The sequence below is a fragment of the Melopsittacus undulatus genome, unplaced genomic scaffold (assembly GCF_012275295.1).
Source record: "Melopsittacus undulatus isolate bMelUnd1 unplaced genomic scaffold, bMelUnd1.mat.Z mat_scaffold_764_arrow_ctg1, whole genome shotgun sequence".
In the NCBI taxonomy this organism is placed as follows: Eukaryota; Metazoa; Chordata; class Aves; order Psittaciformes; family Psittaculidae; genus Melopsittacus; species Melopsittacus undulatus.
In genome coordinates this window covers 10,234-30,674 of record NW_022994574.1, presented here as the reverse complement: position 1 = coordinate 30,674, position 20,441 = coordinate 10,234, and the positions used below count along the sequence as shown (strand labels likewise).

Sequence of the window (20,441 nt, the reverse complement as noted above, 5' to 3'; positions counted from 1 at the left end):
AGAGGACACTGGGCCAAGCTTGGGCTTCGGGGAACTCTCCTCCCCTGGGCTCTGAGGAGGACTGGGGCTGGTGCCGACATCACGGCACAGCTCACTTGCTGAGCACCATAGCCTGCAGTAGTAGTAAGGTGGCAAAGCCAGGGCCTCACTAAGCCAGGATGGAGGCGTGAGGCTCTGTCAGCCGAGGCTGCCTGATATCTCAGGGCCTGGCTGTGGCAGAGTGCTGCAGCCCTCTGAACGCCATTGGCAGCACAAGCTCAGCTGTGTTGCTCACCCCAGTGCCCTCGGTGGGCTTTGCCGAGTGCCCTCACCTTCATAGAGGCTGCAAGGCCTCTATCTGTCATTTGCCGAGCTAGACACGGTAGTGGAGCAGGCACTGCCTGGCCCCAACCATGTCTTGCATCCACTACAAGTTCTTCTCCAAGCTGGACTATGATACAGTCACCTTCAGTGGCTTCGACATCTCCCTTTGCGACCTCAAGTGCAAGATCATGCGCAAGGAGAAGCTGAAGGCAGCCAACTGTGATCTGCAGATCAGCAATGCCCAGACCAAAGAAGGTACGTGTACGCAGCAGGTGCAGGGCTTGGGGATGTCCTGGCTGGTGACGTTGCAGAGCACCCCATGATGGTCGCAGCCAGCAGAAGCTGCATTCTGCCTTTGATGGCTCATCCCACATAGCATGAGTGAGCCTGGGCCCATCCCGCCAGGTGGCAGGAGCACCAAGAGGGTAAGCAGTGCCAGGGACTAAGTGGGGTGGTGTCATGAAATCTGATTTGGCATCCTGCTGGCTACACCAGTTTGTCAAATGTGCACACTGATTTACAGTGTCCAGAATAGAGCCCTGAGCTTTGTAAACCCCTGAGGGGAGCCTAGGTGAAGCTAGATCTAGCCTTAGTCTCAAGCTTGGTCAATGGTTTATGTCTAATGGAATGCAGAAAAAGAAAATCAAGGGAGAATCAAGCTAAAATGATGTGCATAGAAACCGAAGATGAAAGAAAGGAGACCCTCCCACTGAGACACAAAGTTCAGAGTGCACCCACCCCCTGGCTTTCTAACTCCTGATAGAGCCTAGGTGTGGTTGGATCTAGTCTTAGTGTCAGACTTGATCAAGCACATGTAAAGCACTGAGCAGATGAGACTTTGGAGTGGTTTGTGTATCTCCAGAGATCTATGGTTTTGTAGCCTAATAGAAGCAAAGCAACTTCAGTTAGTTCAGGAATGCAACCCCTGTATTAGCCGCTGTCTGTAGTGACCTCTGAGACCATTTTGCTGTTGGCATTCAAACTGTTTTTAAGAAAGGAAAAAGATTTAGCTGGTGGTGTTTGGTTATCAAACCTGAAAATGCCTTGAAAGGTACTGTTAGTGTGTTCAGACAATGAAAGCACAATGTTATATATAAGATTTGGCTTTCTGTACCTGTAAAGGCCTTCTCTGAAGTGCTGTGTAGTCATGATGTACTAATACATGCCTTTTGAATATCTTTGTCTGTATTTCTGTTGGTTTCAGAATACACAGAAGATGCCCTGATTCCTAAAAAACTCATTGGTAATCGTTAAAAGAATCCCTGCTGGAGGAGTTAAAGCTACCAGCAAAACGGATGTTACGTAAGTGTCCACACAGCATTGCATTCTTTGCTGTTGGTTTCAGTGTGTGAACTGTTTCAGTGCATATGAGACATTCAGATTGTATCTTTCTTGTTAAAGCTTCCGTTAATTTTGTTGTCACTGGGTGGATTTTCCTGTATAGGTCCTGAAGCAGACTTATGTTTTTAGGCCTGCTGGGATATGGGGTTCAAACTGCAACAATAGAACCTTTTAAAATGATTCTATGGGGTTGGTTCTTGGGGTTAATTTTCTGAGAGCCAAGTTGTAGATCCTGTTTTGTCTGCGTGGAGAGATTCCTTGTTAAATGTGTTTGCTTTTATGGCTTTTAGAGAGAAGACAGTTCTGCAGTGTAGTGTAAACTTAAAATTTGCTCCTGTCTCAGAAGAGTCTGATTCTTAGTGTTTGACTTTTTCTTGTATCTGGGGGAGAGGGACAGGATATGTCAGGTATTCTTATGCCCCAAATGGCTGGGGCTTGCATACTGGCTATGCAGGAAAGACCGATGCTTGCCAGCTGGCAAACCATGCAAACAAGAAGTTCCATTCAAAAGTGATTCCTCTTAGTTTCCTAAAGCCAGGGTCTGTTTTGGGCAAGACGAAAAGAGCAGTGTCATAAAGTGTATTGCCTCTTGTGCAAGTACAGTGAAGGAGTAGTTAATCCTTTCCAAACCTGAAGCTTAGTAAGCAACTTAGCACATTACCAGCAGTTGGTGGCTATCCTCCTGATGCTGTTTTACCTGTCTGTGGGGCTAAGGAAAGAATGGCACTGCTCTTCTAGCATTGAAAAACTGATGGGGCAGATCAGCTTTCTATTCCTTCAGCTGGAAACATTGCAGAAACAGGGGGTAGAGTGCTTAATGTTTGGTCAGTGAGTACGTGGAACCGCAGCAAGGTTTCAGATGGAATAAGTATTTCTTAAAATGCTGCAGCATTATCGTAAAAACAAATTCTGGAAATTAAGACTTTGTTTATTTTTTTTTTTGTCACAGGGCTCCTCAGTCACACAAAATCCCAGGAGCAGCTTCTTTCAGGTGACATTTCTACTACTAGTGTTAGTCAGTACAGCGTATGTAACATGGCTAGTACTTTGGCACTTTCACGGCTAAGTATGGTAGATACCTGAGCACAGTGCTTGGGCTTCCACAAGGAAGCACTGTTCTAAAGGCTAAGCTGCTGACAGTTTTGTTAGTTCCTTGTCAGATGACTGACTTTTTTTTCTATCACTGAAGTAAACTTGGCCTTTGAAGTGTTGGGCTATCACTGTTCTGCCATAGAAAACTAAAGTACTGTAGGTGACACCTGTTTGTAATACTAGGGATGTACAGATTGCCTGAAGGTACCTTCATAGTTTGAGGGTTGATTATTTAAGAACACAAAACCGTAGTACAGACTCGATATATTTGATACTTAGGTGGCAGAGAAATATGAGCGCTTTCTCTTGGACAGGTGTGTTTTGTATCTGTGAGTCTGACTTACGACAAAGTAGAAATGGGATTTTGGAGGTTTTCTTAGTTGCGCTGAATGACCAAGAGATAACAGTTTGTGTATACAAATAAATGTCCATATTCAGTAGACTATCAGAACGTAATGTTTTGATGTTTGGGTTTTATAATTGATTTTCGGTGCTTTCTGTTGGGTACAAGTGCTTTAAGTTCTGATCACCTTTCTGTCTCCTCCTAGAAGTCGAACTGAGCCAGTGAGCAGAACATCAGAAGCAGTACGTAAAACCCAATCTCACCCTTTTTTTTCTGCACACTGCACTGAATTCTAAACTATGTAGTCTTGTATTAACTTTCCAAACATTAACTTCATGTATCTCCCAGTAAAACATAGTACAGATTGTCATTCAAATGTACTGTTTCATCATAGTGAAAACTGAGTCACGCATCAATTTGCCCAGTTCTGATGTGAATGCTGGGATTATGCCTAGTAATGCATGGTATTTCCTATTGCATATGCTAGAATATGTCCTGTGTGACTTTGTGTTGTGCAGATAGTGTGCGATCATCTTTAGTTCATGCAGGTTTCCAGGTGTGCACAGTTGAACTTGGTGCCACGTTCGAGATCTGTCTGCCTATAGCTAGTAATGTTGTGAGTTTGTACAGCCTCTTCTGTGCTTTTTGTAAAAGCTGCACGTCAGTAGTAGCTCTCTGCAAACACTGTGGCCCATTCCTAACTGGGGCCTGAGCACTTTCACTGTGGCAAGCTATTGGCGTAGGGAGCTGGGAGGGAGGAGTGTGTTTGCAGTGGAGAAAAACTGCCATGACTGTGCTTTGAATCCATGCTTTCATCACCATGAAAGACTGGGTTTGCTCTGAGAGAAGAACAATAAAAATTCTCACAGTTCCCAAACTAATTTGGATCATTTGTCCCTGTGGTCTATAAAAATACAAGAATTCTTTTTTCTCCATTTTTATAGGTTACTCTGTCATAGTAAACACCTTTTTCTTTTTCTTTAATAATTTGAGCAGTTTCTTTTTTTATAGACAAATTGGCAGGTTACTTTTGTGGCTGATGGTTCAGATTGGTGTTTTGGGTTTGGTGGGGTATAGTGAATTTGGCATCTTTGCAGTTCTTGAGAAGAAGGGCAGAGCACATGTTTCAGGGCTGCTTTTTGTCTTGACAGGCAGCTATTGTGTTCATCAAAGCATAACTGTATAAATGCATGTTTAAGTGATGAGACATTAACCGATTAATTTGCAAACTACACTGCAAGTAAGATTCCTGTAGTGATGCTTCCTTCTCCAATAAACTTCAGCATTTTTCACAAGGGCCCCTCTCTGAGCTATTCTGGAGCAGTAAGTCCATCTCCAGCCAGCTGGTTAGTTTAGTTTCGTCTCATTAAGCACATAGGCACTTTTCAGATGTCGCAGGTTGGGACTTTATTCTGAACAAATACAAATTACAGTAGGTTGGAAATGCCTCTTTCAGTGACACGCAGTGGGTATAGTGCAGATTTTCAGACTGCAGTAGGGGTTAACTCTCGCTATGTTTTGATTCTAGAACTTGAATATGCCTTTATTTTTTGCTGCACAAAAGAATGGTGAGTCTTCTGCATCTAATTCTCTGGCCCAGCTTTCAAAGGTGTGTATATATATGTATTGTTGTAAAATACTTAAGAATAAGTGTTTCCTTCCTAATTTTAAGCCTTACTTGCAGTCTATAGATGGATAACTGTTGTCATGTGAACAAAACTTTAATTTTTAATAAAGTATTTATTTTAACCTTAAGAAGTATGTATAGTTTGATACTGTACTCTCAAGAGTACTGGCCCAATTTGGGAAGACAGAAGGGGAGTGCCTTCTCAGCGCCAACACAATGTTTGCAGCGTTACTCATCTTCAGGAAATAAAGCAGCAGTACTTCAGAAGCTTTTACTGGTTTTCCTATGTTTCATTAATTTTGTGTTGGAATCTAACAGAATTTTTACAAAGGAATTTAATTGTCTGTATGTTATGGACATTTCAGGGCAGTTTGCAACAGCTGAAGTACAAGTGTTTCTGGAACTTGGACAATGGCATGGCTGGTTTTGAATTTCTGGTCGTTAGAGGCACAGAAGCATTCTTTGAATACTGCACAGTCCCACAAATTCCAGGCTCTAGACAGTGGAGAACACAAATTTGTTTGAATGCAGACTGTGTCAGCTGTGTAAATTGTGTACTTGATTGTTTAGAGGACTATACCAGTGTGTATCTACAGTGTACTAGATGTGACCAGCTGAAAATGTTGCAGTGGCCTGTTTTGGGATGGAACTGCGTGCTCTTTTGGCTCAACACTGTAACTTCAGCAAGACACTAATGACTGCACTTTGTGCAAAAGCATAGAGTTAGCCAAGTCAATGCAAAAGATGGGAGCTAGTTCTTTCTCCTGAGAAGAGAGACAGGAGTTCATTGCGAAGAACGAGAGGTCTTCCCACCGGCAGCATCTTCCCTCTCTCAGTGAAGAAATTAAATGTTGTGCCTTTGGCTGTCCCTGCATGTGGCCTTGGTTCTGTAAACCCATGTGAAGTTTTACTCTCAGATGTGAAAAACTGTCCAAGTGGTGCCCATTGAACCTTTTGAGAAACGCATGAACAAAACATAAAGCAGCTCAAAACTGTTACTTACTCTAAACACTTTATTCAGACTGGCTTAGCACAGGGGCATTGTGCAGTGAAATATTATTTGGGGAAATTAAGTTTGGATTGCCTACAGGACTGGATGGTCACGTTTATACTGAAGAGAGCCTTGTGTCTTGCTGAGGGATCAGAAAGACTCCCTTCAGTGCTTCTGTGTCTGATGCTGAATTTCAGCAAGCAAAAACTAGAGACCTGACACTAACATAGTGTGTTCTTTTTAATGCTGCAAAATGTAAAACATATAACTTGCAGACATCTATCTCAATTAAATGCACAGTAACCATCTTCTCCTTCAAATGGGCTGGAGCTTCAAAACCAGTTGAAAACTATTGCTAGTGTCATTTCTTTTCCTCATCACTTCAGTCCACTTGGAAGAAAAGTGGATCGGTTACACAAGTCTATGTCAAGCCTAAGGTTTTGAGTGCCCAAGAAGGCTCTTTTCAAGTAGGCTAGCAGGCACATAAGCATCATTTACAAGCACAAAGTCTCCCCAGCGCACTCTCAGGACAACTGTTTCATAGAAGCATCTGTTTTCAGGCAACATCAGCTAGTATTGTGGTGCTGTGTACAGGACTGAGCAAGTGGTGTTGTCTTTGGCTGGCTGAGCTTGCATGTGTTTCTAATGTGTGCGTCAAATAATTCTGTGTTAAACAGACTGCCAACCTGGCTGAAGCCAGTGCTTCTGAAGAAGATAAAATAAAAGCCATGATGATACAGTCTTTCCGTGAATATGATCCAGTCCAGTAAGTGTTGATCAAGTCAAATCAGTTCTTTGATGATCATGGAAAAATTGTGTAGATGTTTGTTTTAACAAGAGAGACAAATGCATACCTTTCTTTTCCTGAAACCTTTTTAGTCCCATGAAGAAGCCCTTGGCTACACCTCCACCATCATATGTTTGCTTTCGGTGCGGAATACCTGGCCACTATAGAAAGGACTGCCCAAGAAATGGGGTAAGATTTTGGGGACTTGTGGTGTTACTTTCCGACCTTGTTTAATTTCTGACCTTGGCAGTCAGGTAACAAACACAGGAATAATCGTATGAAGAACTGTTTCTCTTGAGATGAAATACAGAGGTTACATGGCAATGCTGAAAAGCCCCTCAAAGTTCAAGGGAAAGCCGGGATTATAAATGTAATGTTTTCTTTTTTCTAAGCCACAGACATGAAATAAGTCCATAGATCTTTTAATCTGTGAATTTACATGCATATTTTTATGTATTTCAGTATTACTGGAAATGTTTCTGTTTTAACTCTTTTTAATGAGAGCTGGTGTTTTCAGTATTTTGCATGAAACCAAGATGTTTCTGTTGACCCCATCTATTGAGTATTTGTGTGTTTTACCGACACAAGTCTCTGGCTGAGTGTTCATGCCCTTTAACATTAGTCACTGAATGTATACACATGAGGTATGAATTCAACCTTCATCCATAGCTGGTGAATAGATGTTTCTCCAGTGGCTGACCCAGAGCCCTGACTTAAGCTTTCTCTCTTGAATTGTGCTTTGGGGGAGGAGGTTTGTGTCTCTTCTCCCAGTGGATCATGTGCTAAGGGATATTTCACCCTTAAGAAACCTGTTGTTAAGCCAAAGAATGTCGGCTCAGATCAAAACTCTGTTTAAGCCTTTCACAGAATCGTAGAACCAACTAGGTTAGAAGAGGTGCATCAAGTCCAACTGATGCTTCAGGACTGCCAAATCCATCAGGAACCGTGTCACTAAGGCCCTCGTCTACGTGTGTTTTTGCACAATTCAGGGACAGTGATTCCACCACTTCCCTGAGAAGCTGGCTTAGGAACAATAGGTGACTTAGGAACACTCTGGCCATGTTCATTTAGGAAAAGAAGTACTTTGGTTGAACAACCTTCACACTGGGTAAAAGGAGAGGATTTCAAGGCTTTTGCTTCTTCCAGTCGTCACTGAACTATCATTTTAAGTGTAGGTCTTAAGATGAGGTATGTCTGCATTTCTTTTCTTAACAGTACAGAAATGTGGAGTCTGTTCCCAGACTGAAAAGGAGCACAGGAATTCCAAGGAGTTTCCTGATAGAGGTGAAAGATCCCAACACAAAGGGTGCAATGCTGACCAACACTGGAAAATATGCAATCCCCATTATTAATGCGTAAGTACAGGGATGCTGGAGAGGGACTATTCATTAGGGACTGTAATGATAGGACAAGGGGTAATGGGTTGAAACTTAAACAGCAGAGGTTTAGACTGGATATAAGGAAGAAATTCTTTACTGTGAGGGTGGTGAGGCACTGGAATGGGTTGCCCAGGGAAGTGGTGAATGCTCCATCCTTGGCAGTGTTCAAGAGCAGGCAGGATGAAGCCTTGGGTGATATGGTTTAGTGTGAGGTGTCCCTGCCCATGGCAGGGGGGTTAGAACTGGATGGTCTTTTCCAACCCTAAGTATTCTATGATTCTATGAGTACGGGATTAATTGGACTGACCAAATAGCGAATGAGAGAAAGCATGCATAAACATCTGAGTGGATAATGCAACCAAGTTGGACTGCATCTGTAATTACAGGAGAGGAAGCACAGCCATTGCATTTTAACCTTAAAATCTGTGATGCTTGCTCGCATGAAAAGAGGGTGGTCATTCATACTTGTCATGCCCCTGGAAGTTGGTTCAAGTTGCGGTGCACCAAGGATCTGTATTTCTGCAGTACATTTCAGTAGTGTTGACAGGGAGTCATTCTCTTTGAGAGCTCATTTTGCATCTGGTTTATGTTTCAAACGCTTCTTACAAGAATTGAACCAACAGCTGTTGGATTGAGATTTCCTCCCCCTCCGGGTTTTTATTTTACAGAGTTATGGCTATAGAGAAGTAGTTTCAGCTCAGTGCCTACAGTTCAGAAGGGTAATGTGGAGTGAGAAGAATTCCATTTAGTATCTTCTTTTGATAGAACACAAAGCTTGGACAAGTATCCCTTTACTCATCTTTAAATTTGTTCTTTTTCCTTCCCCACATGCCCTCCAGGGAAGCTTATGCTAGAGAAAAGAGGAAAAGGCCTCCATCTTTACCAGAGGAGCCATCCTCCTCCTCTTCTGATGGTCCTGTTCCGGATGAGCTGTTATGTCTCATTTGTAAAGATATAATGACCGACGCAGCTGTTCTTCCCTGCTGTGGAAGCAGTTATTGTGACGAGTGTAAGTGTTATTCCCATGTTGTTAATTGAAAACATCACATCTCATCTTCTGAAGCAAAAATAGCAGAGAACAAAATTACTTTCTTACCTGTTCTAATTAAAACCTAAGTATACCCTGACTAGGAAAGGACGCAAAAAAAAGGGGGGGACAGAAAACTTATTTCTCTTTCTACAGAGCCAGTTACGTCCTCTTTACATGCAGAGGAGTGTCTAACTGTGCATTTGATTACAGTATTAGGTACCAAATGTTTGCCCACAGCCCTTTCTCTCGTACAAAATTATACAGCCATCTCTGGTGACTGGCTGTGGTCTGCAACAAACGGATAGTTAGGCATTTAATCCACATTCTTCTCCACGGGAGAGCTGGTTCAAACCTTCAGAACTCAGACCTACCAATGCTTTTTTTTTTGAGATGTGCTTTGTTCTTTAACTTTGGGGTCAATGACTTCTTCCTGTTGCAGACAGTGGAAAAAGGATGAGTTGAATCAGGAAGACACATCCGACACTCCAAATATTACAACAGCAAAATGTCAAAACTGTGTAACTATTTGCTGCAGACTAGAAATTGTTGACACTTGAACATCTGCAGCTTCGTGCTGTACGCTTGAGACCACATTCACCCATGAATCATATACGTGTTCTGATTAGAACCAAACAGCTTTCCTTAGTTTGGCTAAAAACTATTGTATTGTGATCATGCTAATTATGCACAGGTATTAGAACAGCATTGCTGGAGACTGAGGAATATACATGCCCAGCGTGTCACCAGACAGACGTTCCTCCTGATGGTTTAGTTGCCAACAAGAGCCTACGCCAGGTAGTGTGATGACTTTCACATCAATTGGACAAAGAGCTCGTAAGGAGCTGAGAGAGAAGACAAGATTACAGTAATATTAATTTAGCCTTAAGCAAGGCTAAATTGAATAAGGCTAAATTTACTTTTCAAACACATTATCTCTGACAGCTCTTTAGAGACAATGTGGCAAATTCAGGTCACACTTGTGTTTAACACAATCACCTCACTTTCAAATTTGGTGTTAACGCTCAAGTATTTACATACATGTGGAGGTTTTGTTGGTGTGTGTGCTGAAGTTTCAGGTTACCTTTTATAACATGTTCCTCTGCCTCTAGGCTGTGAACAACTTCAAAAATGGTGTTGGCTACACAAAAAGGCTCCGTAAGGAGATCCAGCAGCAACCATCAGTACCCACAGGTGGTAAGTAATGACAGCTTTAGAATTTCTCTTAAACAATTACCTTCAGATAAGCTGAATGGCTTTTTTGATTCTCCCCTCTCCAAAAGGTCCTCCGAGGACAGACAGTACCATGCACTGCCCAGGTGCCAGAACAAGCTGTGAACTGTAAGTATGCTATGGAAATTCAATATATAGTTACTTGTAACCTAGGCTGTAATGTATGAGATATAACGTATAACTGTGCTGCACCTTTTTCAGGGTCCTTACCTGTATCCTTCTGTTTCATTCCAAACAAAACCAACCGCTGGTATTTGGTTAATAGATCCTGCTCAGGTAGATGATTTGGATCTCATGGAGGTTCTGCAGAGGGAAAGTGGTTGTCTACTGACACTGCCCTGTGCCCCCTACATATGGATCTTTTCTGCCTCCTCCCTTGCTTTTTGCCAGCACTGTACTTTATTTACCAAAGTATCCAGGACTACCTGTAAATCATTCCAGTCTGGATCTGGTGTTCTAATAATCATCTCCATCACTTTAGTTACTTTTTCAGGATCTTCCCTAAAGGGCCCAGCTAACTCTTTCTAGGCTCATAAATCTGACCCAGAAAAAGACACCTTGATAGTCACCTCCACCCCTGCTCCCTGGTGTAAGGAGCTTGTATACCTCGGAGAGCCCCTTTTGTTATTCACCTCATGATGGGGCTAGAGCTCTCTTCCCATCTGCATCCAAACCCACCCTACAAAATGCAACCCAATGGGGATTTCTTCAAAATCCTCCCTTTGGAGGCAGTGGTCCTGACCTCCATCCCAATACAATGTCCAGACAAGGAAACAAATCCTTACCCACTGCGCAGGGCATCCCCTGTGACTCATGTGGACAAGTTACCAAAAAGAAGCCTTTTGAAAGAAATAAACTCAGGGTCTTACCAAGGTCCCGAGTTGGTCTGGGATCTGTGGTTCCTTTCTGGGATATCCCCAGCCCTGGCGTGAAGGTCCCAGAGACTCCTGGATCAGCAGGAAGCACAGCACAGGGTCCATGTTCGGGCAGCAAATGATTGAACTATGTTATCTCTTCAGTTTGCAGCAGCATTATGTTGGCAGCTGAAAGAGAAGAAAACCCAAACCAAGCTTGGGAGGAAAAAATATAGAGAGAATGATGGTTTTGAATTAACTTCCATTTGTGTGAATTGTGTTTGGTTTAAGATCCAAGTCTCACTGTTGTACTTCATCTTACTTTAGGAGGTTGCATACCTGCTCCAAGTCAAGATCAGGTCCTTCCTGCAGTGGCTCCTACTCTGGGTCATACAATTCTTAATTCCAGTTTACCTTCTTTAAATGTTGCTTCTCTCCCTAATAAAAATGTTGGATAATTTAGTGTTCATAACAATTTCTGCATTCCCATTTGTTTTCTGAATTTGTACTTTAAGGGTTTCAGAAAGAATGACCTTTTTGTTTTCTTGGTGCCAGCAGCTCCCACATCTGTAACAAATTCTTTCCCCTCTGATTTAATGCCAAATAAGTTGCTCCTGTATCCACTAAATTCCACTTTATTTCCTCTAGTCCCTAGTTTCAGTTTAACCAGTGGATCTGCTGGGGTAGATTCCCCACGTCCCCGTCAGTCTAGTTCCAATTCTGCCGCCAGAGCCACCCCATGGCACTGCCCCCAGGGCAGTCTCACTTCCAAGTCCAAACTCCCCACAGCGCACACCGATCCGGTCCCACAGGAGAAGAACCCACTCCCCCACCTCCGCCCCACATCCCTCCACTTCTGCCTCCCCAGCACCCATCCCACACTCAAACACAGGAGCTGCCGATCTCCCCTCCTTTCCCCCTTTGGTTTTCCTTAACTTTAAACATCTTTCCCCAGTATCACAACCTGAACAACATCTCTCCAGCTCACCTTTCAGTTCTTCCCTGTTCCTTTCCAAAGCCAAAATTAAGGGATCAGGTGGAGGTATATTAATTTCTCATTCCGTCTGTCACTTGGGATGGTTTCAAGTGAAAACCATATCTGCACACATTACTTCATCCCATTTTCCTTGCCAGCTCAAAACCAGCATTAATTGTAACAATGTACCATAATTCAAAGTTCCATTTTTAGGCCATTTTTCCTGATCTTCCAACCTATACAAAGGTCGCCATTGTGGGTTATGGGGGGTCTCCAACTACTCAACAGCCCTCCTCCCACGGGACTGAACCATTGTGGGTTATGGGGGGGGGAACGGAACCATTGTGGGTTATGGGGGGTCTCCAACTACTCAACAGCCCTCCTCCCATGGGACTGAACCATTCTAAGTTATGGGGTGATGGGACTGAATCATTGTGAGTTATGGGGGGGTTGCCAACCCCTCAACTCCCACCCATGGGACTGAACCATTGTGGGTTATGGGGGCGTCCCAACCCCTGAAACTCCGCCCCCCCCATGGGACTGAACGACTGTGGTTTGTGGGAGGGTCCCAACCCCTCACACCCCCCATGGGACTGAACCATTGTAGGTTATGGGGGGGTCCCCAAACCCACAATGGCCCCTCAGGGACACCCACCCCCACCCCTTTGTGCCCCCCACCCCAGGGGGTACCGGACGCTGCTCACGGTGGGGGGGTCACACGATATTTATTGCTCCCCCCCAGTAAAGATGAACTGAACCAGGCGCTGCCATCACCCATGGGGACCCCCCCATTACCCTCGGGCCGGGGGGGGCAGCGGCTCCCCCCCCCCTTGTGCTGCTGCCGGTACCGGAGGCGCCAGGTGCTGAGGTCGAAGGAGCCAAACGGCTCCCGGTGAATTCCTGCCCCCCCAGGGGCACCCGGGGGCCCAATGGGGCCAAGCCCTGGCACCGGGGGGGGGGAGGGCACCTTTAAGCTTGTCCCGGGACTTCCGGCTCCACTTCTGGCTCCTTGGGGCTGGGAGAGGGGAGGAGGATGAAGGGGTGAGGATAAAGGAATGGAATGAGGATAAAGGGATTAGGATAAAGAGGGGTGAGGATAAAGGGATCAGGATGAGGATAAAGGGACAGGGATGAGGATAAAGGAATGAAGGTGAGGATGAAGGGATAAGGATGAAGATAAAAGGTGAGGATAAAGGAATGAGGATGAGGAGGGGGAGGGTAGGTTTAGGTGTGACCCTGTAGGTGCCTGTAGTTGGCCTGATCCTGCCTGATCCCACATGGGGTGAGGACAGGGATGGACACAGGGATAGGGTTGAGATGAGGGTGAGGATATGGGAGAGGGATGGACACAGGGATGGACATGGATGAGGAAAGGACAGGGATGAGGAAAAGAATGAGGCAATGGGACAGGGATGAGGATGTGGCAATGGGACAAGGATGGGGCTGGGCTCAGCACTGCCAAAGGCCTCTATGGGGCAGAGCACGTTCTATGGATCAGGGACCACTCTACGGGGCAGAGCACCCTCTATGGGACGGAGCCCGTTGTATGGGGCAGAGACCCCTGTCTATGGGGCAGAGACCCCTGTCTATGGGGCAGAGACCCCGCTCTATGGGGCAGACTCCACCCTATGGGACAGAACCCGCTCTATGGTGCAGAGCCTGTTCTATGGGGCAGAGCCTGTTCTATGGGGCAGAACCCGCTCTATTCAACAGCCACAGCTCTGTGATGGCGGCAGCATCGTGCCCATGGCCACTGGGCACCCAGGGCTGCTGCGGGAGTCACTGCAAGGGGGAGGCACCAGGCTCTGCCCAGCCGGCTCGGGGAGGTCCCTCAGGGGCTGCTCTTCCTCAGTGCCTTTGGTGCGGAGGTGCAGCATGCGAGGGGTCACAGCTCAGCCTGGGCAATGGAACAGGCGTCGCGGCACCTACGGCAAGTGCAGAGTGACCCACATTGGCACAGCAGAGAATCCTGGAATCCCAGACTGGGTTGGGCTGGAAGGGACCTTAAAGCTCATCCAGATCCATCCATGAGCTTCTGCCTCAGAGCTCAGCTCAGTCTCCCCCTGGCAGGTTAAAGCCATTCCCCTTGGCCTGTCCCTACAGCCCTTGTCCCCTCTCCAGTTTTCCTGTAGTCCCCTTCAGGTATTGAAAGACCACAAGAAGGTCTCTCTGCAGCCTTCTACAACAATACTCAACGACTTTATGTCCAGCTGCTCTCTCCTTCATCACACCAAGTGTTTAAACAGGAACATGAGCTCTTCGTGTCTTAACAACACAAGTCTGTGCCTACAACCCTATTGCTCTGCTCATTGTGGCTTCTGTTGGAGCTGCTGCTCTCAAAACCAAAAGCTTTTTGCTCCTTGTTGTGTGTATTTAAGGAAAGCAGTGTTTTGCTGTGTCGAAGGGATGCCACTGCCTTCGATGGGGTTATCATCTGAGCAGGAGAGCAAACACAAGGTGACATTCTAGGAAGCAGAAGCAGCAGCAGCATTGCAATGCATCTTCCTGGTGGGTCATGATGAGCAGGCAATGAGGTGGCTTCTGGCATTGCTGCTGATGAGCTCCTAATGGCTTTAGCTCTCCACTTGCAGGTGGAGCTGCTTTCATTGGAGTTAAATCTGGTTTAAAGGCAGCTGAGCAAATGCTGGGCAGGAGCTGCTGCCCCTTCTTTGAGTACTTAGTGACTGGATTTAGGAGTCAGCTCAAATGTCTTTAGGCAAGGACTTATCTGCTTACATTTGAATGCACCAGGTCACCCCTATGTGTTTACTGGGTCCATGAGCTCCCTTTATTGTTGAGGGAGATTTGGTGGGGTTCATGCCTCTCACTGCAATGCAGACACCTCCATTGCTCCAGCTGAAGAGATCTGGGTGAAGTCTGCTGATTGCATTGGCCTGAGTCTCATCAGCTGTCATGGGACCTTGGCTCATAGATAGGTAAGGAGAGACACTCATGTTTGGCTTTTAGTAGGATGTGTATTTAAAAGGGGGTGAAGGAAATAATGTTGGGGGTGTTGCTGTGTCTCCTTTAGCTGGTGGGTTAGAACAGACCCAGAAGCAAGGGGAATGTGGTGTTTGTTCTCCCAGTTGATTGGAAATGATTTGGGGACTTGGGTTTCAAACATGTAGATCCTGCACTGGGGGTAACTCCTCTCCACTGTGTGGAATTCAGATGTATGGGAAGATCCAGGAACATGGAGTACCACCTCTTCTCTAGGCTAGCTGGAAACAGAGCTGCCTTAGTTTCCCTTAGTGCACAAATGAAAGGCAGAGTCTCAGTTTGGTCTTCCTCCCTTTAAAGCTGATGGCCAAGGTCTCTCTCCTGCTTTTGAAAGAGAATTGGGAGGTATTAGAATGGCTTCTTTTAGATGCCATTGCTATCCTGGAGCAAAGAGCCCTGCTGAGGTCCTGGTGGAAGAAGCAAGATCTTCATCAAACACTGGTGAGTTCATCTGCCTTTATCACTGTTTATGACTTGGAAAGACATGGGGGTGGGTTGAGATAAGCTCTGATTTGGAGAGATCTCCAGTCCTTGAAGCACACACAGTAGGCAATACTTACACCAGCTGAACGGGTTGGGGAACACTGCCCATGTAATCATCCTGTCCTTCTGCTGCTCAGTTAGCTCAGCTGCAGCCCATCCTGGCCATCTGCAAGGTTTAGATACTAGTTATCGACACTTCCTGGTTTTCCATCCTTTTCTCTTACATTTATGTTTGTACTAAGGCCATAAGGGCCTAAAACTACATCAACTCCAATGGTTTATCTTATACAAGGGTTCTCATTATGTTCTCTAACTGCACTCTATCTCTTTCTTTCTTCTCTGAAACATGTACCTCAGATATTTTCTATGACTCCTGTTCCAAAGCCACCACAATTCATGTTATTTAGAACCGATTCTACTTTTTAATGAAGGTTTGTCTTTTATTTTGTGCCTCCTTGTCTCAGCTCTGAGGCAGAAGCTGTTCCCTGTGAGGGTGCTGAGGCGCTGGCACAGGGTGCCCAGAGCAGCTGTGGCTGCCCCATCCCTGGCAGTGCTCAAGGCCAGGTTGGACACAGGGGCTTGGAGCAGCTGCTCCAGTGGAAGGTGGCCCTGCCTGTGGCAGGGGTTGGAGCTGGATGAGCTTTAATCTCCCTCCCAATCCAGACCAGTCTGGGATTCTCATTTATGGTTTTTGAACCCAAGAAAAACCAGTTTGCATTTCCTGTATCTTGACAAAGGGTGAAAGTGAGAAGGGGAAGGTTGGGTTGAGCAAAGACACACAGACCCATGGGCAGGACTCATCCCAGCTAGGTTCAGACACCTGCAGTGTCAGCATGTGTCAGCAAAGCAGAGACCTCAGAGACAGGGATGCTTGTGTGTGTGATAAGATGTGGGTATTTGATGTGGGATGGGTGATGTTTTGCATTGCTTAGACAAGCTGTGTTATTAAGAATGGCTGGTTTGGGTGTTGTCAGATGCAAGGTGTGTGTTTGAGATGCCTGCTCTTTATGTAACTATAACTTAGTTCTATAAGTACTCCAGAAGTGAAGGAGATGCATGAGGATGAGGATATGGACTTTGAGTGTGTGAGCCATTAGTAATGGGAGACAGCAGTTGTCTTCATCCGTCTGCTGAGGTGGGTGCAGCAACTTCAGCTGGATCTTCTGAACCCATTCATAACATGAGCAGATGGAATCACACAGACTTCAGAAAGGGGAAATGCTGAGTCCTGCCCGTGGGGAGGAGCTGCTCCAAGCACCAGGACCGGCTGGGGGCAGCTTAGCAGAGAGGGACACAGTGCTTGTGGTGGCCACAGAGCTGCAATGAGCCATCAATGTGTCCTTGCAGCAAAGGCACCCACAGCACCCTGAGAAGAGCATTGGTGGTGGGTCAAGGGACTTCCTGCAATGAACATGTGAGCACAGGCTGGGGAATGGGGAAGGAAAAGCTGCTGTGGGAAGGGTGGAGGGAGAAGGTGAATTGTGCTGCAGACATGGTCATCTTGCTGGAAAAGGGGCTGATGGACAGAGGGAAGTGGGAGGGGAAGGAGGAGTGATGCTCGTTTCTCAACAGGCAGTATGTGTATTTTAAGGTCGTCTTCTCATTGCTCATTTTAAGGTCAATGCATATTTAAGGATAACACGAGCAGCAGGCATCTTGTCATATAGATTCATATGCACACACGTTCTTTAAATATAAATAAAAACAGAGGAAGAAATATATGCAAGTACAATTCAGATGAGGAGGAGGGGTGGTTTTTCCCTTGAAGCTACATGTACATGGAATTGAAATCAGGGTTTCTGGTCTCTCTTTAGTTGACCCAAACATCACCACAGAGTCAGACAGTCACTCCAAAGTGATCTTTTCTCTATTTAATGCAACACTAATTGATGTGGTAAATTAAGGCATGATTGTATTTACTTGTCCTTATGTAAAAACACCCCCCCCCCCAAAACAGGGAAGAAATCATCCCAAACTTGCCTACTTCTTACAAAGAATATGGATGTTCATGGGCAGATGCTTATGTTTTGCAGGACCAATTTTTCCCATAACAGGCCAGCCAGGCCTTTAGCATTTAAGCATTAAGATTAGTTTTTCCATCTAGGAATGACTAGATATTATTTTATCAAGGTATTTTTTTCCAATATATTATTTAGGACCTTCAACCATCATGTTTTTATCTCCAAGTAATTGGGTGCATTCATAAAGGAAATCCCAAATACTGCATTAAACTGCTCTCTCCTCCCAGTATGCATACTGGGCATCACATGCTATGGTATGGAAGACCTCATTTGCTAGCCTGGGTCAGGTGTCCTGTCTCTCCTTCCTCCCAGCCTCCCCTCCTCCACCTGGCTGGAGCATGTGCTCAGAAAAGGCCTTGAACAAAAACACCCTCAAAACATGCTCGCTATCAACAACTGTTCCCAGCCCGAAAGTCAAAACACAGACTGCAGCAGGTACATGAAGGAGAAAAATGACTGGATGGCTGAACCCATGACATTATCCACCACTTATTCCATACCATTCACATCATGCCCAGATCCCACATTTCCAATACACCATCACTCTTAAATCCACCCCTCGATCATGAGACATCTCTATGTTGCATCTCTGGACTGATGGCCTGAAATATCTGGGCCCACCAGGCTCAAAATCATTCACCATCCCCTTCAGCAGCTCTACAGCTTGCTGCTGGGGACTCCATACAGCTGCCTTCCATCTCCAATGCTTCCAAAGCACTGGAGGGGCCCAGTGGACCAGATACTCGCCCATACTGTCCCACATGCCCTGCCACTCATGACTGTCCAGCCTTGGGGACAGTCTCCTGGTGCCCCTATATCCTTGTCTAACCCTAGACAAGACCCAAACCTGACTCTGCTTAACTTTGGGATCAGACAAAATGGTTGTGTGTAGAACACACTCTGTGTGTGTGCCACCATGCTGATCCCTAACACAATCAGCAGGCAGGTCCCAAGGGCACCCAAAAGCCATTCATAACCATCAGAACTCTCAGCTGCTGCTGCTGCACTTGTCACTGAGGCTGATGTAGCTGCCCTGCTTGCCAGCTCTCCCACCACCAGCTTCTCTTCTCCCGAGTCCGGATCTTCCTCCTCTGCCTTGCTGGGAAGTGCTGCGTGGTCTCCTGCATCCTGCTGGGGGTCGGCGGGCGACTTCCGGGGGACACTCTCGGCCGTCGGGGGGTTCGGAACGGCAGCAGGACTCGGCTCTTCCAGCGCCTGCTCCCCCTGCTTGGCTACTGCCCCTCTCTGCTCCTCTGCCGCCTCCCCCGGATGCTCAGCTACAGCCGTTTGGTTCCCGGGGCCGCTCTCTCTGGCAGCCTCAGCTGGTGCTGCCGGCTCCTGGGGCTGCTCCTTCCTGGCTTCACGCAGCCTCACGCAGATGGAGGCGAGGACAAGGGCAAGGATGGTGAAGAGCAGCAGGACGGCCTGGTACAAGTCCAAGTCCACGGCCATGTCCATCCCCCCCTGCTGCCGGAGCCCCACCATATTACAAGTCATTGCTGTAAAGTACAGTGAAACAAAAACTTTAGCCCAAGCCCCATGATTGATAAGCACAAATACATCTAATCCATACACAAAGTACCTGGCAAAATCCTGAAACTGTGAGATCCAGAGAAAAAACTCTGAGAGCCAATAAATCAGCATTGTGATGAGTGACTATAAATCCGCTCAGATGTGTTGTTATCTCAACCCCTCGTGCCCCACGTTGGGTGCCAAAAAGAACTGTCATGGTTTAAACCAAGTCCACACACAGCTCGTTCACTCACTCCCCTATCGCTTCCCCATCTCCCGGAGATTAGGAAGGAGAATCCAAAGAATGTAGCCCCCATGGGTTGAGATAAGCACAGTTTAATAGCTAAGGTATAACACAAATCACTACTGTCATTATTACTACAAATAATAGTGATAAAGCTAATAACAAGTGAAGAGAATACAACACCTCACCAGCCACCGACTCATAACTCACCCCACCCTGCCTGACTGAGCACCGACCGATACATCCTCCATCCCCCCAGACCTCAGCCCTTCCGGGTCTCTCCCGGTTACATCCTGGGCAAAGGAGGTAACACCAACAGAAGGCACAGCTTCACCTGCACCGAGGCAGTGGGCTTGCTTCTGCATGTCTTTATGTCCCCTTTGGGAAAGCTGCATTAGTTAAAAGCCTTTCCAACGTGAGTTTTCTTTAAAATAAGTGGTCACAATGGTTTATGCAGGTTTTCTTTTACACAGGCAGCTACAGCAAGATGCACTGATTTATTCAAGACTTAAATGAGGATGAGTCTTATTTTTTTATAAAGAAATGCACCATTTCAGACTGTCAGCAGAATACAGTCACTAACAAATCAGACTTTGGAGTTAGGATGTTGTAATATAAACTCAGCTTTCAAGTAAGCATCTCGATGCCCATGTGTTTAGGAATGTTTATGTGTGCTGGAGCTCAGAAATATATAAATCATGACTTTAGCAATGTGAATGTTTTCTGCTGTGAATGATCTCAAATCGTTCGAGAAATGTGTTTTGGTAACGAATGATGATCAAAAGAAAAGGGAAATGTCTGGAGGATGTGTAAACACGTTTATCACTGGGGCTTTCTCCAGGTTTCTGTACACTCCTACGAGGTTCCTGTGAGGTGTCTTCCTTCCCAAATTGCCTCCAAACTGAAACTGAATAAGGATCTGATTCTATTCTCAAAACTGAAATAACCTTAAAACTCATGGGCTTCAATAAATCCATAGTTTAAGGTTGCTCAGCATAGAAAAATTTGCCATTTGTTGCTTCAAAACACTCTCTGATAAAAGTATCTCAACTAACAAAATATAATATGCATATAATTTGGGCTGCAATATACATTGGAATATATTAATTCCATAAAATGTGACAGTTACTTTGTTAATTGATTTCAGTTAGAAGTGGTCCAAAAGTAAATCAATTTTTAATCACTGTGCTGTTTCTCTTCCATTTGCCTCAGCAGGAAACACCTGGTC

At 45.6% G+C, this 20,441-nt stretch overlaps 1 long non-coding RNA gene and 1 pseudogene across 1 annotated transcript; both read left to right on the top strand.

The window, feature by feature from the left end:
* Positions 1 to 392: 392 nt before the first annotated feature.
* On the top strand, positions 393 to 3,375 carry LOC117438880 (E3 ubiquitin-protein ligase RBBP6-like; annotated as a pseudogene).
* Positions 3,376 to 4,634: 1,259 nt separating this feature from the next.
* On the top strand, positions 4,635 to 6,646 carry LOC117438881 (uncharacterized). The gene is made up of 3 exons (XR_004551055.1): positions 4,635 to 4,688; positions 6,375 to 6,463; positions 6,577 to 6,646. It is a non-coding gene; the product is annotated as an uncharacterized lncRNA (long non-coding RNA).
* Positions 6,647 to 20,441: the final 13,795 nt, after the last annotated feature.